Raw genomic sequence first — 16,807 nt, 5'->3', positions numbered from 1 at the left:
TTCCAAGTCATATGTTTTAAATTCACCAGAAATGTGCCTGTGAAAGCCACCCTTTACCCAATAAAAGCAGAACCCCAGATCTGCACACACTCCCTCGTGGAGGCGTGCTTCTCTCTTTCCCTGAGACCTTGCCTTGTGGCCCTAGATGTGCTGTATAATTTCCAAGACTTGTAAGCAATGAAACCTGTCCTTTCAAAGCTTCTTGATTGCTGAGGGCCTCTTGCAATCCTAACAAGTACCACAAGGGCCATCCAGCTACAACACTGGTTATCGATGGTCTAAGACTGGCACAAAACAATGAATTATTGAAAAACGTATTTAAAGGCATTTGAAGTTGCAAGAAGAAATGAGAGTTGGGAAGAGAAGTATTTCATCTCTCCCTTATGTTTCCTGTGATGTCTTCCACTGGGCTAGGTTTTCAGTGAGCTTCCTGGGACCATCAGCACATTCGGACAGCACCAGTGTTGTGGGTGGGTGACACAGGACTATTTTGGCCTTTGTTTCTAAGTGATTACTTGGACGACTCAGGAAGTTGGGATAATCCTCCTGGGTTGACTTTACTGTGCATTTTATTACATTTTCCAGCTGACTGCATTAGTTGTTGGGAAGCCAATTGTAAAAGGAAGAACTTACCTGGGTTGAGTGTCCCACATGCCCTTCAAGTAATTAGGGTCTAAAACCCTCCAGGATGTTTTTTTGTTTTGTTTTGCCTAGTCAGGCACTGAAGTGTTTTCCAGCCTGGCTAAGAGAAGCATGCAAAAGAGGATCTTGGGCCATGGGACCCAGGACAATTTTAAGCAATGAAAAAAGAAAAATGTGTCCAAGGAAAAGCTATAAAACCATCATCATGAAAATAGCACAGGAGACATCAGACCATACAACTGAAGACAACTCAGTATTATGAGACCAAAATGCATAAAGACAAACCACACGAAGGAAATTCAAGAGGAATTAAAATAAACAACACGAATATTAAAGAAACCGAATTTCCAGAGAGGCAAAACATGAGTAATTTAACAGAAACGGTCTTGTGCAAATGATCTTGTACCCCAGCACTGTGGTACATAAAAAGAAATCCAGAAATGTTATTACCCGCCCCCTCTTTACTGCTACTCTCTTACAGTAATTACTAGACAAAGCAAAAAAGAAGGGATTGACATTTAAAAATCCCTACTCTGTAGCAAGCAGTTTCCATAACAATATTTCATTGTACCTTCCCAACAGTTTATGAGATATAAATTATTATTGTCATTGCTGAGGGTGGTCAAATGTGTCTAAGGTCACCTGGTGCAGTAGGACAGCCAGGATTAAAACCCAAACATGACTTCAAATTTTATCCATTGATCTCACCATGGTGCTTTCCAGAATAACCTCAGTATAGGACCATCTCTCCTATGACTTGGTGCCACTAAATTGAATCCAAAGACAGTGACAGGGCTGTTCCTATATAGTAATGTGGTTACACTGGCAGTTATAGAACATCTTTTCTTTTTTTCTTAATTTTTTTTTGTTTAAATTGAGAAAAGTATCGTGAGCACTGTAACAACACTCACGTATCACAGAACTAGCAACTATGAACTATCATTTTTGATGCACGTCGTTTTTTCCCACCAACAGTACAGATCAAGTTGAAGTCTTTTTGTTCCTCTCCCACTCTCCCACTCCCTCATCCAGCTCCATTTATAGAAAAACACTAAATTTGGTGAGTTACAGATGGCCAGCTGTTTGCTAAAAGCCCTGTTCTCCTTTTCATAGTTCAGAGTTGTCACTGGGAAATCACCGTCTGGCCAGTGACCCCATGTCTTCTATTAAGCTGTGGTCCCATGACTGTTTCTCACCAACGGAATGGTTGAAAGCACTGCCTGCCAAGCTTTGAAGAAGCAGATGTGTTCCCTCTCTTTTCCCCTTTGTTGACTGTATCCAGAGGACAAGGTCGGAGAAGATGCTAGAGTTTCTTTTCTTTTTTTTTGATGTTACAGTTGAAAGACTGAAGGAATCTGAATCCCTGAGTCACTTCATGAAGGAGTGAAATGTGGTGGTGAGGAAAATTTACACTGTTATATGAGCAAGAAATAAATTATTAGCTTAAGCGACTGCAATTTTATAATTATTTTGTTATAATTAATCATTTGAATCAATTACCTAATTAATGACTTAGTAATTTCATATTTCATTTTTGTAGATATATTGCTCTAATTACTTTAATTCATTCTATTTTATACCTATATTACCTTAATTACTTTAATCCAATATTTAGTCTTCTGTAGGTATATTACCCTAATTACTTTAGCTATTCCAAGTATTTTTCTAATTAACTTTCTAACTACCTTAATAGTACAGTTTTTATTTTTTGTAGTTCCTTATTAATAAGATAGTTTTTAGGGACAGCTGGCTGGTTCAGTTGCTAGAGCATGCAACTCCTGATCTTGGGGTTGTAAGTTCGAGCTCTCTGTTGGGTATAGAGATTACACAAAAATAAAATCTTGAAAAAAAAAAGATAGTTCCTATTTGTGTCATTTAAAAGTAACTATATATGAAAAATATAATGTTAACATTGATCTGTGAATCCTTTTTCCACAGGGGAGAAGGTTTTTGGAATTTTTCCATGTTGATATAGGAATGTATTTAAAATATTATATGTACTCTATTATATATTATATATATCTAACTAAAAATATAGATCACTTTTCTTAACTGCTATATAAAATTGTTTTATGACTATAAGTCATACTATATATTCACTTCTAATGACCATTTAGGTTTCTTTCTCTTTTTCCCTTCTATTTTGCTAATATACACAATGCTGCAATGAATATCTTTCTTCATTTTCCTTGAGCATAAATGGGAGAACCACTCTAGGATATGCTTTTCCTTAAATTGCATTGTAATGTTTTATGAGATATTGCCAATTGCTCTACAGCAATGGTTGCTCCAATTTCTATTTCTACAGCAACATACAGTGTTCCTGTTTCTCTGCCTCCTTGCCACAATGTCAACGTTCTTGACAATTTGACAATGAGAAATGATATCTTGTTCGAATTTTTATTTTACAAATAGCTGAGCATTTTGTCAGGCTATTCAGGTTTCTTCTTATGATTATCACCCATCCACATCTATTGTCCATTTTCTGTGGCGTTTCTTTTTCTAATAGATTTTTGAAGGGTTTAAAAAATAATCTGTATATAAATTTGGTTATCTCTGTCTTTCGTGTCCCTTACTTTCCACTTTGATTATGTGTCTTTGTTGAACTTACATTTTTTTTGATGTAAAATTGATCGAATATGTGTTTTGTCATTTTTGTTTTTGTGTAAGACAATCTTCCTTACCACCAGTATTACAAATTTATGTCTATATTTCCCTCCAATGTTTGAAATCTATATTTCACGTGCAGATATTATTATATCTGGAGTTTATTAAAACAGAGATATAATTTTATTTTTTCCATGTAGAAAATCAACATTCCAAATATCATATATTGAACAGCCTACTTTTCATCTCTGATTTATAATACTATCCTTACCACTTTCTAGCTGGGTGATTTAGGCAAGTTACTTAATGTATCCATAAAATGGAAATAATAATAATAATAACATTAATAATACCCTCCTCAAGAGTTATTGTGAGCAATGAATTAGGTATCTATCATTTGGAGCAGTACCTGGTATATGGTTAGTGCTGTGTATGTATTAGCCATTACTGTTTTATGTCATATCAACAATCCTATTCTTTGGAAGTAAACATTTATCTAAAAGTCTTCAGATAAAAAGCATACAATTTTATGGTCAGTACATACTTTTAGTACATACCATTAGTCCAACTAAGGGCTGGTCCCTTCAAGAGCCAGCCACTTTAAACTTGCCCTACTCATTTGAGATAAAGGAACCACATTTTGACATGGATGATGTACATAAACTACATAACCATCTGTTGTATACAGAAACACTGTAAATATAACTGTTTTGAAGAAATAACAATTGACTAAGTATTCTTTAGCATGAATGAAAATGACAGTCAATGTAATTGCCAAAATGCCCACACTTTCAATTTCAGTAGTGCTAAGAGGTGCCAGCAATTACTTCTGAATCTGACACAGTGAAGAAAATTACAGATGGGATGAGGGAACATAAAGCTTATGATGATATATGGACCATGAGCAATGGAGAAAGTAACAGACGCTAATAAACAGAAAGGAAAGTTAAGATGAAAGTTAAAGAATATAAAACTGGAAGTAGCCAAGGCCCAGAGGTAAATTGCTGTATCTCAGACATTGTAAGAGAAGAGGGAAGATTTGAACCCAGGTCTCTCTGACATCAAAATCTGAGCTCTAACTACTAGATCCCTCTTCTTTATGGAATATAAAAAATACATAAGATGAGGTGTCAGGAGTTTGATTAGAATTCTGCCTGTGTCACTAATAAACCTGTGACCTTGCCTTATTTCTTTTTCACTAAATTTGGAAGAATAATAGCCCCCTTCTATGGTTGCTGGGAGAATTGAGATAATGTTGGTGATGCCTCTGACAAATGCAGGTGCCTAATCAATGTACTCCCATCTTGAGAAATTATGTAGTTTGTATGATTAGGAACTAAATTACACCATCCTCAGCTTCTTTGCTGTACAAATATTTCTACAGAAAAATTAGACTGATTTACCTCTGTACTTTTATTAAGAATAAAAATTTGCAGCAAAATGAAGGGTAACTTTGTGATTTGGAGACAGAAACAGTGGCCTTATTCTTTTTTTTTATTTTTTTTTATTTTTTATTTATTTTAAAAAAAAATTTTTTTTTTCAACGTTTATTTATTTTTGGGACAGAGAGAGACAGAGCATGAACGGGGGAGGGGCAGAGAGAGAGAGGGAGACACAGAATTGGAAACAGGCTCCAGGCTCCGAGCCATCAGCCCAGAGCCCGACGCGGGGCTCGAACTCACGGACCGCGAGATCGTGACCTGGCTGAAGTCGGACGCTTAACCGACTGCGCCACCCAGGCGCCCCAACAGTGGCCTTATTCTGAGCACATGTAAGCGCACACACATGCATATGTTCCCACACACATATCTGGTGTCCTAGATCTTGCCCCTCCAACGCAGTCCTAAGGTTCTGTCTCCTTATTAAAACTTTTTCCCAGATTTAAAAACTGCCAATCCCAGGATGATTCAAACTTTAGCAAGTATCAAAGATTCTAGAACGGGTTCTCTGTTCCTCCCTGTTTGTCACACAGTAGCATCTTCTGGTGCAGTGGCAGCTGCATCTCGGAGACGTGATGGTCAGAGTCAGAGTAAATGGATCTGGCCATATTGGATGCCTGGTCACCAGGGCTGCTTTTAACTCTGGGAACGTAGATATTGTCACCATCAGTGACCCCTTCATTGACCGCAGCTATATGGTCTACATGTTCCAGTATGATTCTACCCATGGCAAATTCAACAGCACAGTCAAGGCTGACGATTTTCCACTGTCTTCAATGGAAAAACCATCTTCACTTTCCAAGAGCAAGATCCTGCCAACACCAAATGGGGTGACGCTGGTGCAGAGTATGCCATGGAGTCCACTGGAGTCTTTACCACTATGGAGAAGGCTGGTGTTCACCGGAAGGGTGAGGCCAAGAGGGTCATTATCCCTGCCCTTTCTGCTGATGCCCCCATGTTTGTGATGGGCATGAACCACGAGAGGTATGACAACTCCCTCAAGATTGTCAGCAACTTTTCCTGTACCATCCACTGCTTGGCCCCTCTGGCCAAGGCCATCCATGACAAATTTGGCATTGTGGAGGGACTCGTGACCATAGTCTATGCTATCACTGCCACCCAGAAGACCATGGGTGGGCCCTCTGGGAAGCTGTGGTGTGATGGCCAAGAGGCTGCCCACCACACCATCTCTGCTTCTACTGGCCTTGCCAAGGCTATAGGCAAGGTCATCCCTGAGCTGAATGGGAAGCTCACTGTCATGGCCTTCCATGTCCCCACCCACAATGTGTTGGTCATGGATCTGACCTGCCACCTGGAGGAAGCTGCCAAATACAGTAACATCAAGAAGGTGGTGAGAGCAGGCATGGGAAAGTCCCCTCAAGGGCATCCTGGGCTACAGTGAGGACCAGGTTGTGTCCTGTGACTTTAACACTCTTCCACCTTTGATGCTGGGGCTGGCATTGCTGTCAGTGACCACTTTGTTTAGCTCATTTCCTGGTATGACAATGAATTTGGCTACAGCAAATGGGTGGTGGACCTTACCGTCAACATGACCTCCAAGGAATAAGAGCCGCCTGGACCACCAGCCCCAGCGATAGCAAGAGGAAGAGAGAGGCCCTCAGCTACTGGGGAATTCTTGCCCCAACTCATCCCCCAATATACTGAGAGTCTTTGATCTTTACATAGTTTCCATCCCAGACCTCCTGAAGAAGGGGAGGGGCTTAGGGAGCCCTCTTGTCACATACAAGCAAAAAAAAAAAAAAAAAAAAAAAAGCCAACACACCAAAGATTCTAGAATGAAAAGAAAATTTCATGACATTATGATATAGTGTTTTGTTTATGGCATAAATTAACTATAGGTACTAGCAAACAGGCGAGGAAAGTATTTGAGAGGAAGAGAAGGCTCTCCCCTCAAAACTTTGAAAGTATGATTCTTAAACTCATTTTCAGGCAAGAGTGAACTTGGAGTGACGGATGTGACTTAGGTCACAGGGAGCCTCAACAATACCCCAAGATGCGGGGTGAGCCCAGAAACAGAACTTGGAGTATAAAGCCAGGAATATAGTCTTAATATCGTATTAATGTGAGGTTGCTGGGCAGGGAGACAGAGCCCATGTGTGAGGAGAGGGACAGAAATTGAACACAGAGGGTAAGAACAAGAGGGTTCATGATGGAAGGGAAGAGGTAAAACAGGGAATATATCCTGAGTCTCGAGTGAGTTTCTGGAGAGTCCACAGAGTGAACATGAGGCGTGACAGTTCCTTAAGGCACGTACCACCACGGAGTCAGGTGCCTTCTGCACATGTTACTATAAAATGGGATGAAAACTCAATGATAGAGAACACAGAGCACATCATTTCACCATAAAGAACTTGTAAAATGGGATAGCCGAATGTCTGCAAAATGTCCCTAGAACAGAAAACCCATTCTGAAATAAATGCAATTGTCCGACAGCAATAATGAGATATTTATGGACGCTGAAGTTAAAAAAAATCCACAGCCTGTTTTGCTGTCAGTGATATATATTTTTTCAGTGATATTTTTTAATGGCACAGTCACATCACATTTTCACATCAGCTTGTTATTTGTGTCCAGCGTGTGTCAGTTTACAGCTGGAAGTTTTTTATACATTATGTCACTTTATAACCACAGCTTTTTCAGTTGAAGCCCAGTTACTCATATTCAGTGGACACTTCTCTTTTTTACTTAGGACCTCTCCCAACCGAAATTGGAACCCTATCTCTCCATTTGTGGATGCATGCGCGGGTGATCTTCAGTTAAACACAAAGTCTTGGGCGCCTGGGTGGCTCAGTCAGCTGAGCGTCCGATTTTGGCTCAGGTCATGATCTCACAGTTTGTGAGTTGGAGCCCCGCATCAGGCTTGCTGCTGTCAGCGCTGAGCCCGCTTCAGATCTTCTGTTCCCCCTCTCTCTGTGTCCCTCCCCAGCTCTCACTCACTCTCTCTCTCTCTCTCAAAAATAAGTAAAATATTAAAAAAATAAATACAAAGTTTTTCAACATATTTCAGGGACTACTTATGTTAAAGAGGCAGGGAAGGGTTGAACAGTGGAAGCCTGAAAGCCTGGCAGCCCCGGGGGGTGCTAAAGGGCAGTCACAAAGTGTCAGGGCTTCAGTTCATGCAGCAATTCCGTTTTCCAATAAGGTACCAAGATGGGTATGACTTTTCTGCCCAAAAGGTTTGGAGCATAACTTTACTCATCAGTGAAGTGAGAGAAGAATAAGTAAGACACTGACGGGGGGAGTTTTGTCAAAAGTTGAGAGAGAAGCACCCTTAGAAACACAACGGAAGAAGATTGTTCTTAACGCGGAAGTTGAGCACGTACATCATTAGAGACAGAAAGCAAAGACTGCCACCATGCAGGAACAACATGAAATACAGATAAGAGGGGTCAGCAGGATGTGGATTATGCGAGAAGAAAGAGAGGCCAGCGGTGACTCATACTCTATTGTATAACATTCAGGGAGTCCATGTACTAAACTAAAGAACTATTTAGTAAAAGTGTATATATTACTCATTTCATAGCATGAACTCAGTCATCCTCCACTAATCTATTATTTTCACCAAAAACCCAGGAAAGCAAGCCCCCTATCCCAGACTGGGGAGCAAATACTATGTTAAGATGTGCTCTGGATTGTATATTACTAATCACATATATGCCCCATCGCCATATCTAGGAATGGCATCCTGATGGCACTGAGCACCACCTTCTGCGTGTTAGAAAGTAAGAGGAAAGTGAAGTGAGAGAAGGTCAGAAAGGAAAGATGGGAGGTTAACTGGTCCATGATACTGCTCGTCTTTTTGTGATCTGCATATATCCATCTTGTGTTTGTAAAATGCTCGCTAGACATGGTTTCAATGCAGAGAACAGTGGAGAGGTCTATTTGAGACCCTGAGAAACACAGCATGCCAGGCAGAAGAAGCCACGAGAAAGTAAGTCTCTGGGAAGCTAAGGACATCTAGAAAGAAGGTTCAGATGTTGCCAGGTCATGGAATCTGCGGAAACCTAAAACATATGATACTTCAGACACCTAGAGGCAAAGGGCCTGAAATCATACCTAAATTTTGTTGATATTGCTCATATGCTGATTCTAACATTGGGTCCATGGACTGCTTCCAATGGTCGATCATGAATTCTGCCACAGTCTCAGCTTGTGGACCTACTGGGAGGCCGGTGTTCTCCCAATACTCATGAGCCACTTGGGTTTAAAGTGGTTAAAGTATGGGTTGGAATTTTCTTTTTTTTACTATAAAAAGCATGTATTGGGGCACGTGGGTGGCTCAGTTGGTTAAGCATCCAACTTCAGCTCAGGTCATGATCTCACAGTTCGTGAGTTCAAGCCCCGCGTGAGGTTCTGTGCTGACAGCTCAGAGCCTGGAGCCTGCTTTGGATTCTGTGTCTCCCTCCCTCTCTGCCCCTCCACTACTCACCCTCTCTCTCTCTCTCTCTCTGTCTCTCTGTCTCTGTCTCTTTCTCTCTCTCATACATACACACAAATAAATAAACATTAAAAATTTTTTTTTTACAAAAAGACACTGATATCTTTGGGCATTTCCAGAGTTACAATTTTGAAAAGTGGTAATAAAAATTGTGAATAGTTAGGAATACAGCCATAAAAATAATAAACTTACAAATGAAAAAAAAAAGCAATATGTTTCAAAAGCCCTTCTTCATTCTGGAGATCAGTGACTAAAAAATGCACAGACATATTTAAGCCCTACATGGCTTTTCAAGATGGCTCTTCTGAGAATTTTTAACTTCATCAGACTTCAAAAAAACTAATCAAACTTCAAAAAAATTTTTCCAATACTAGAGAATCAAGCGAGGCGGAGAGCCTGTGTAAAAGTGATTTAGTCCTGCCAAAATGTGGGCAGACTGTGTTCTTCCAGCCCTCTGCCATGGGCCTTGCTCCAGTAATGGTATTCTAGCTTCACTACCAGAGAAACTCTGTCTATCTGTGAAATCACAAGCAATTATCCACCCATGGACATGGCTGACTTAACTGAATGCATTATAAGCCCTGACTATCTAGGGGGGAGTGTGAGGCAGTTGCAAATGTTCATACATTTAGAACTTTGTACAAATCTAAAGGGAACTGAAAAAAAATCCAAGCATTTTTCTCCTTAGAAGTCATGGAAAGCATAAAGGGGGCTGGCGGTATGAAGGTAAATTCCATATGCACGTGTATGAGAGCTTTAGTGTAATTTGGGCAACCCTGGCTTTTAATTATCTGTAGGGTTACTTTTAATTCTTCAGTGTTTTTATTCTTTTTATTTTTTTCTTTTTTTGGGGGGGTGGGGGTGGGTAGCATTGGAGTTGTTTCCTAGACCATAGCAGCTGGGGTTAAGACTAAGATTCTAAAGTAGAAAAAGAGATCTCTTAAGGTCAACATTCATGCTTCAATTATAAGGCCTCTTTGGCCTGCCAATAATATATGTTATAATCATGCCTCTCTCTGCATTTCTACATTTTTCTGAAACATCCTGGGAGAACACAGAACTCTGTGGGGATGTCTCAGACCATCTGTGTAGACATCACAAGTCATTATTTCTTTTGCTCCTAAAGCATGCAGAGCCTGGAGGAAATACTGAAGTCTTGCTTCTTTCCTGTACTCTATTCAAGAAAGGGGTGTGGTTCTCTTCTTATTGTCCTAGGTCTTTGGATCTATCTTGGATCCTATAACGGCCCCAAATCCACCCTGGATTTGTCTAGGAAAGGAATAAGGACCCTGTAATTTTCTAAGCTTTGTTTCCTCTCTAATACTCTTCCCTCTCATGAGACTCAGCAAAATTCTAGGCATTTGAAAATGTCTTGTTTATTTTTCTGTTAACTTATTGTCAGCCTCTGATCACAACAAACTAAAATCCATGAGAGTGAGACTTCTGTCTCATTCACCTCTGTATTCCCAGTTCCTAGACCAGTGCCTAGCACAGGAACACTCATTAAATATTTTTTGAAGAAATCTATAGAATCAGGGGGTCCCTATTTAGTCATGGCTATAATGGCTTAGGAAGAGCAAACAGGATATGAAATTAATCAACGATCCAGACGGATTTCAGTAAAATAACAGTTTCCTTTAGTACTGGTTTTATTTCAGAGGGAGAGACAGCCTGATGCAGGGAGTGCAAAGCTCTTTTTGAAAAGGGAACATGTAAATGACAACAATATTTTGAGAGAATGGGCGTGGACTGAAAAGTGTTACATGTGTATCAATGGGGGAAGGAATGGAAGGGCATTTAGGGGAAAAAAACAACTGTGGCTATATTTGAAAAAAAGGTCCTCAGTTATTACCTGGAACAGGATTCTGAGTTATCAGTAGCTCTGTCCTCAGCTGAATAGTCTGCTAAGGGCCACACAACTCTAGCCCTGATCAGAACCTGTAATAGAGCGTGCATGCAAGCATAGGGTTATCCCTACCCATGTACCAAATAAATTTTAGCTTTTTAAAATAATAAGTACAAGGAGTTAAACTTAGGTTTAGTGACTATTACTAGGAATTTCTTGGGCAATCTTGATTTCTGCATAGTAAGAAAGGTATAATATTGTTGAAAGAGTTGAGAAAGTGGCAACTATAATGATATCTTTGACTCAACACTGGGTGCAGGAAGGGGCTGTTAAATAATGACTGACATTAAATATTAGGGTCTTGGAGCACCTGGGTGGCTCAGTCCATTAAGCATCTTTAAACATCCAACTCTTGATTTTGGCTCAGGTCATTTTCTCCTGATTCATGATTTCGAGCCCCTCACTGGGCTCCACGCTGGCAGTGAGGAGCCTGCTTGGGATTCTCTCTCTCTCTCTCTCTCTCTCTCTCTCTGCCCCTACCCCATTCACTCTCGCTTTTTCTCTAAAATAAACAAACTTAAAAAATACATATTAGGGTTTTAGTATAAAGAGTTGAAGCACCAAGAAAGACTAAGAAATGTGAATGAAGCCAAAATAATGAAAGGGAAAGAAAACTAACTGAGCCCTGATCAAGAGACCCACCCATATGCTGTCTGCAAGAGACTGATTTGTAATATACAAGACAGGTAGGCTGAAAGTAAACTGAGTGGAGAAAGAAAGATACACCCTGCAAACAGTAAATATAGGAGAGCTGGTGACCGTACTAATATCAGATAAACCTCTTGACCAAGAATATTAACAGATAAAAAGGCATATTACGGCCAATTCATCAGGAAGACATAAAAATCATAAATGTGTAAGTACCTCAAAACAGCATCAAAAGATAGATGGAACAAAAATGTACAGAATTGAAGGGACACATAGATCCACAATCATAGTTGGAGATTTCAAAATCTCTCTTTTATAAATAATAAAACAATTTCACAGATAATCGGTAAAGGCATAGGATTTCTGAATACACTATCAACTACTTTTACCTAATTAATATAGAACAATATAGCCAACAGTGGCACAATATACATTATTTTCAAATACAGATATTTTCAAATACATAAACCAAGGCAGACTATATAATGGGCCATAAAATAAGTCTCAATAAATTTAAAAATACTAAAATCAGACAGAGTATGTTCCCTGGCCACAAGGGACTTGTACTAGAAATCAATATCAAGAGTAAATGCCAAACACTTGTAAAGTAGATAACACATTTCTAAACAACTCATGGGTCAAAGAAAATTACATGAGGAATTAGAAAATATTTTTAACTCAATGGCAAAGAAAATACAACACATATCAAAATTTGTATGATGCAGCTTCAAACAATGGTTAGGAGAAAATTTATAACTTTCAATGCTTATACTAGAAAAGAAGAAAGTTTTACAGCCAATTATTGAAGATTTCACCTTAAGGATCCGGAAAAAGAGTAAATTCAAAGGTAGTGGAAGGAAGGTAATAGTAAAGATAAGAATAAAAATAAATGAAATAGACAATTGACAAGCAATGAAAAAATTAACAGTCAAAAATAGGTTCTTTTGATGAGTAACAAAATTGATAACCCCCTAATTAAATTGATCAAGGAAAAAGAAAATGGAAATGACCAATAACAGAGTGGTATTCACTATAAGTCTAACTAATATTAAAAGAATGGTGGGGCGCCTGTGTGGCGCAGTCGGTTAAGCGTCCGACTTCAGCCAGGTCACGATCTCGTGGTCCGCGAGTTCGAGCCCCGTGTCGGGCTCTGGGCTGATGGCTCAGAGCCTGGAGCCTGTTTCCGATTCTGTGTCTCCCTCTCTCTCTGCCCCTCCCCCGTTCATGCTGTCTCTCTCTGTCCCAAAAATAAATAAACGTTGAAAAAAAAAATTAAAAAAAAATAAAAGAATGGTAAAGAAGTATAGTTTATACTATTATTTATTTTACATATTTTATTATTATAGTTTTTTGCCAAAATTTGATAATTTGGATGAATAGACAAATTACTTGAAAACTAACTTACTGACTCAAGATGGAATAGAAAATTTAATAGTATCTTCCTAACTGAAGTAATAATTATACAGTCACCATATACATGGATGCAAAGGTTTTTGCTTTTGTATTTTGTGTGTGTGTATTGTGTGTGTGTGTGTGTGTGTGTGTGTGTGTACGTATGTAAAAACTGCTATTCTGGAGTATAATAATCTTACTTGTGATACATCTTCCTTTAAAACACACATGTAAATCTCTGGATATTGGCTTTGGTGAGATGAATATAAGTCCAGATAAACAAACAATGGGAAGGACTCCCACCACTTACTGACAATAACTAAAAACCTCATGTTGGAATTAAAATGTGAAATTGTTCCATCTGTTAGGCTTAACACTTTTCCCAAGAGCCTTTGTTATTCTATTTCAAAGTTCAATTCTAGGGAAATATAAAATTTTAACTCCTCTTGCTAGCATACGAGCTGAGCTCTATTTTTGCATGTATGAATGAGCAAATAACAAAACCCAGAAAACAAAACATGGAAATTCAGCTCTAGTTGATGAGATCTATGTCAAGAGAAGATTCTACCTGATCACTTTCTTCTAAAATGTTTCTTAGGGGTCAGTGTCAGTAAACTCTACCCAGAAAAAAAATTGATCAGCAAATGGTAAATTTAAAAATCTTACATTCTTTTTTTTTAATTTTTTTTAACGTTTTGTTTATTTTTGAAACAGAGACAGAGCATGAATGGGGGAGGGGCATAGAGAGAGGGGGACACAGATTCGGAAGCAGGCTCCAGGCTCTGAGCCATCAGCCCAGAGCCCGACGCGGGGCTTGAACTCACGGACCGCAAGATCATGACCTGAGCTGAAGTCGGACGCTTAACCGACTGAGCCACCCAGGCGCCCCAAAAAACCTTACATTCTTTTTTGCTAGCTGGATCAACCCCAAAAGACTCTAGTGATTGTTTAAGGAGAAGTCAGAGAGATGAGAATATACCAGGGAAGGGCATACAAATTTCTCATAGTTGTGTTTTCCAAAGGTTCTCATACTCCATGCATTGCAGAGAGTCTGAAAACCATACAAACCATATTTTACCTTGTTTTCTTGTAATGCAACAAGTCACAGAATGGGGAGTTTCCACTTTTGTCTCTAAATGGAAAGAAAATGTGTCTCTTCCTCCCACACCTCAGGCTCCTCTTGGATTTAAGTGTAAACACAGCTCCGGCTACCTCTTCTATCACTTGGTGGGTGTTCTCAGAATGGAGGTGTTTGTTATTATTCTTGATCTGTGAGTGACTGCAGCATGAAAAAGGCCTCACTGAAGAGCCACGCAGGAGTATTTATTAAGTCCCACTGTTTGCAGAACACATTTATACCATGGGCAGGCAGCAAACAAAAAGCAGCAGAAATAAACAGTAGTGTCTGTTTCAAGTTCTGCATTTTGGGAAAAATTTTGCCCAAATCCCAGGATATTGTGAATATAACAGTGATTATAATTTAATATTTGTTTAGGAAATTGAAAGTATAAAATAATCAGGAATGAAAATAGATTTGTCAGATTAAAATGTTGAAGAACATAGGTGAGGTTTTGAGGGAAAAAAGGAGGGGCTGATGGACAGGGGCAGGCAGGGGGAGCTAATGCAGAGCAGGACAAATTAGTGCCCCACTAATTCGAGTCCCTGAGGCATTATTTGAGCCCTGGCCAGTCTCTTCTCTACCTCTTTCCTCTCTGGTACAGGCCCTGGATAAAACTTAAGGAATCTACTTTTTCCTAAGCTCTAGCCTGCCATTTCCTTTGTAGCTTCCCATCCTGGGGACGGAAATAAAATCTCCTGGTATCTTCCCTCACTCTTTGACACTGTGGCTGACCCACTGTCCTCATCTGGTTTGCTAAGGATTTTGACTGTTATAGGGAAATTGAATGGTCCAACCATCTCTCATTTCCCCCTCTCATCCTCTTTCCTTCCCTTCATTTCCTTCTTTCCTTGTTTCCTCTCCTCTCACCTCCTTCCCTCCCTCCCTCCTTCTCTCTTTCTCTCCTTCTCCCTTTTGTCCCTTCCAAATGATGTGGCAAAGTTGGGGATTGGGAGCCAATGGTCAAGAAAAAATTCTTGAGGGGCACCTGGATGGCTCAGTTGGTTAAATGTCCAACTCTTGATTTCGGCTCATGTCGTGATCCCACAGTTGTGAGATCTCTGCTTGAGTTTCTTTCTCTCTTCCTCTGCCCCTTCCCTATTCACATGCAAGAGCACTCTTTCTCTAAAACAAACAAACAAACAAACAAGAATTCTTTTTTTAAAAAAATAATTTTTAAAGTTTACTTATTTATTTTGAGAGAGAGAGAGAGAAGGAGAGGCAGAGAGAGAGAGAGGGAGAGAGAGAATCCCAAGCAGGCTCTGCACTGTCAGCACAGAGCCTGAGGTAGGGCTCAATCTCAGGAACCATGAGATCATGATCTGAGCTCACCTCAAGAGTCAGATGCTTCACTGACTGAGCCACCCAATCACACTTAAAAAGAAAGAATTCTTGAGATGTATTTGATAGAAGAAGGTGGTTTTATTAAAGCACGGGGACAGGTCCCAAGGACAGAAAGAGTTGCGCCAGCATTGTGAGGAGTGGCTGATTATATCCTTTCAAATTGGGAGGGGGTGAGGGATAGTGTAAGTCTCTAAGGAATTTGGAAGGTTTTCAGGACCTTGAGGGGCTGGCTGTTGTTAGGAAAGGTCATTTATTGTTATCTAGTTCAACTTTAGTCATGAGACCCTTCAGATGTATATCAGTGGGCCATCTGCTTGGAGGGTGATTGCCAACATATATCTTGGGGGGCAGGGCAGCGATAAAGGAAGTTTCCAAAAGAATTTTTATATGTTAATGGGGACTTAACAGGATCCTGGCTAGAGTATTAACATTAAAGTTGAGTTCCTAGAGGAAGGTCACTCTGCCTGTCTCAAGGACTTGTCAATGGGCTATAAGTCGTAAGGAAATTTAATTTTTTCCTTTTGCCTTTGTCTGCCACATCACTAACGGTACTCTTCAATGGTTGCGGGAAGATGAAGGCTATTGCTCTCCCAGCAACCACCTCTCCACCAGGGCGTATACTACAATGAAATCAAGTCTCAGAATTTCACCGTGCAGACTATGACTTATTAGCAGACAGGCACCAAATGGGTATCAACTGTGCTGCTTGTGTAGCGTACTTGTAGCTGTCTCTCCTTTTTAGCACCCTGACGGCCCCTTGCAGGAAATGCTCTCCCAAAGCAAATGCGAGGATATTCTGACGATAACCTAGCAGCAGGAGTCAGCAACTCCCTTCAAAGGGTACAAACATAGGGCCAGATGGAAACCTAAAGGTAAGGTGCCGTTTGCAATGATGCAGACCATTGAGATTACTGGACTTTTATATGTGTTCATGAAAAGATATAAGCACAAGCAATGTAAGAGTGAGACATTTCCAAAGTCAGCAGGAACCACCAAAAGTAAAACCTGGAAGTTACTGGAATTTGAATGGAGACGTGCTGAGATATTTGGAGTTCTGTTGTGCTCTATAGAGAGACAAATAATAAATGGTTTTGAAATTCATACGATATCCGTGTCAAGCTTCCTGAAAATAGGTTCTGCTTTGAGGAAGGGTTCAATCTCACCACTCAGCGTAAACAATCTTTGCACAAGAGACAGAATCTGGACCTGTCGTGCACTAGCATTGGGGTGTTCACAAACTACAGAGCTCTTGG

The 16,807-nt window shown here is 39.9% G+C and overlaps 1 pseudogene; it reads left to right on the top strand.

Annotated features, from left to right (window-relative positions):
• The first annotated feature begins 5,263 nt into the window (after positions 1-5,263).
• LOC124501599 (glyceraldehyde-3-phosphate dehydrogenase-like) lies at positions 5,264-6,255 on the top strand (annotated as a pseudogene).
• The last annotated feature ends 10,552 nt before the right edge of the window (positions 6,256-16,807 follow it).

Source organism: Lynx rufus, unplaced genomic scaffold (genome assembly GCF_022079265.1).
Source record: "Lynx rufus isolate CCGP_SWC_20201006 ecotype Redwood Valley unplaced genomic scaffold, mLynRuf1.p SCAF_7, whole genome shotgun sequence".
Lineage (NCBI taxonomy): Eukaryota > Metazoa > Chordata > Mammalia > Carnivora > Felidae > Lynx > Lynx rufus.
The sequence above is the reverse complement of the archived record's forward strand: the minus strand, read 5'-3'. Positions and strand labels throughout refer to the sequence as shown.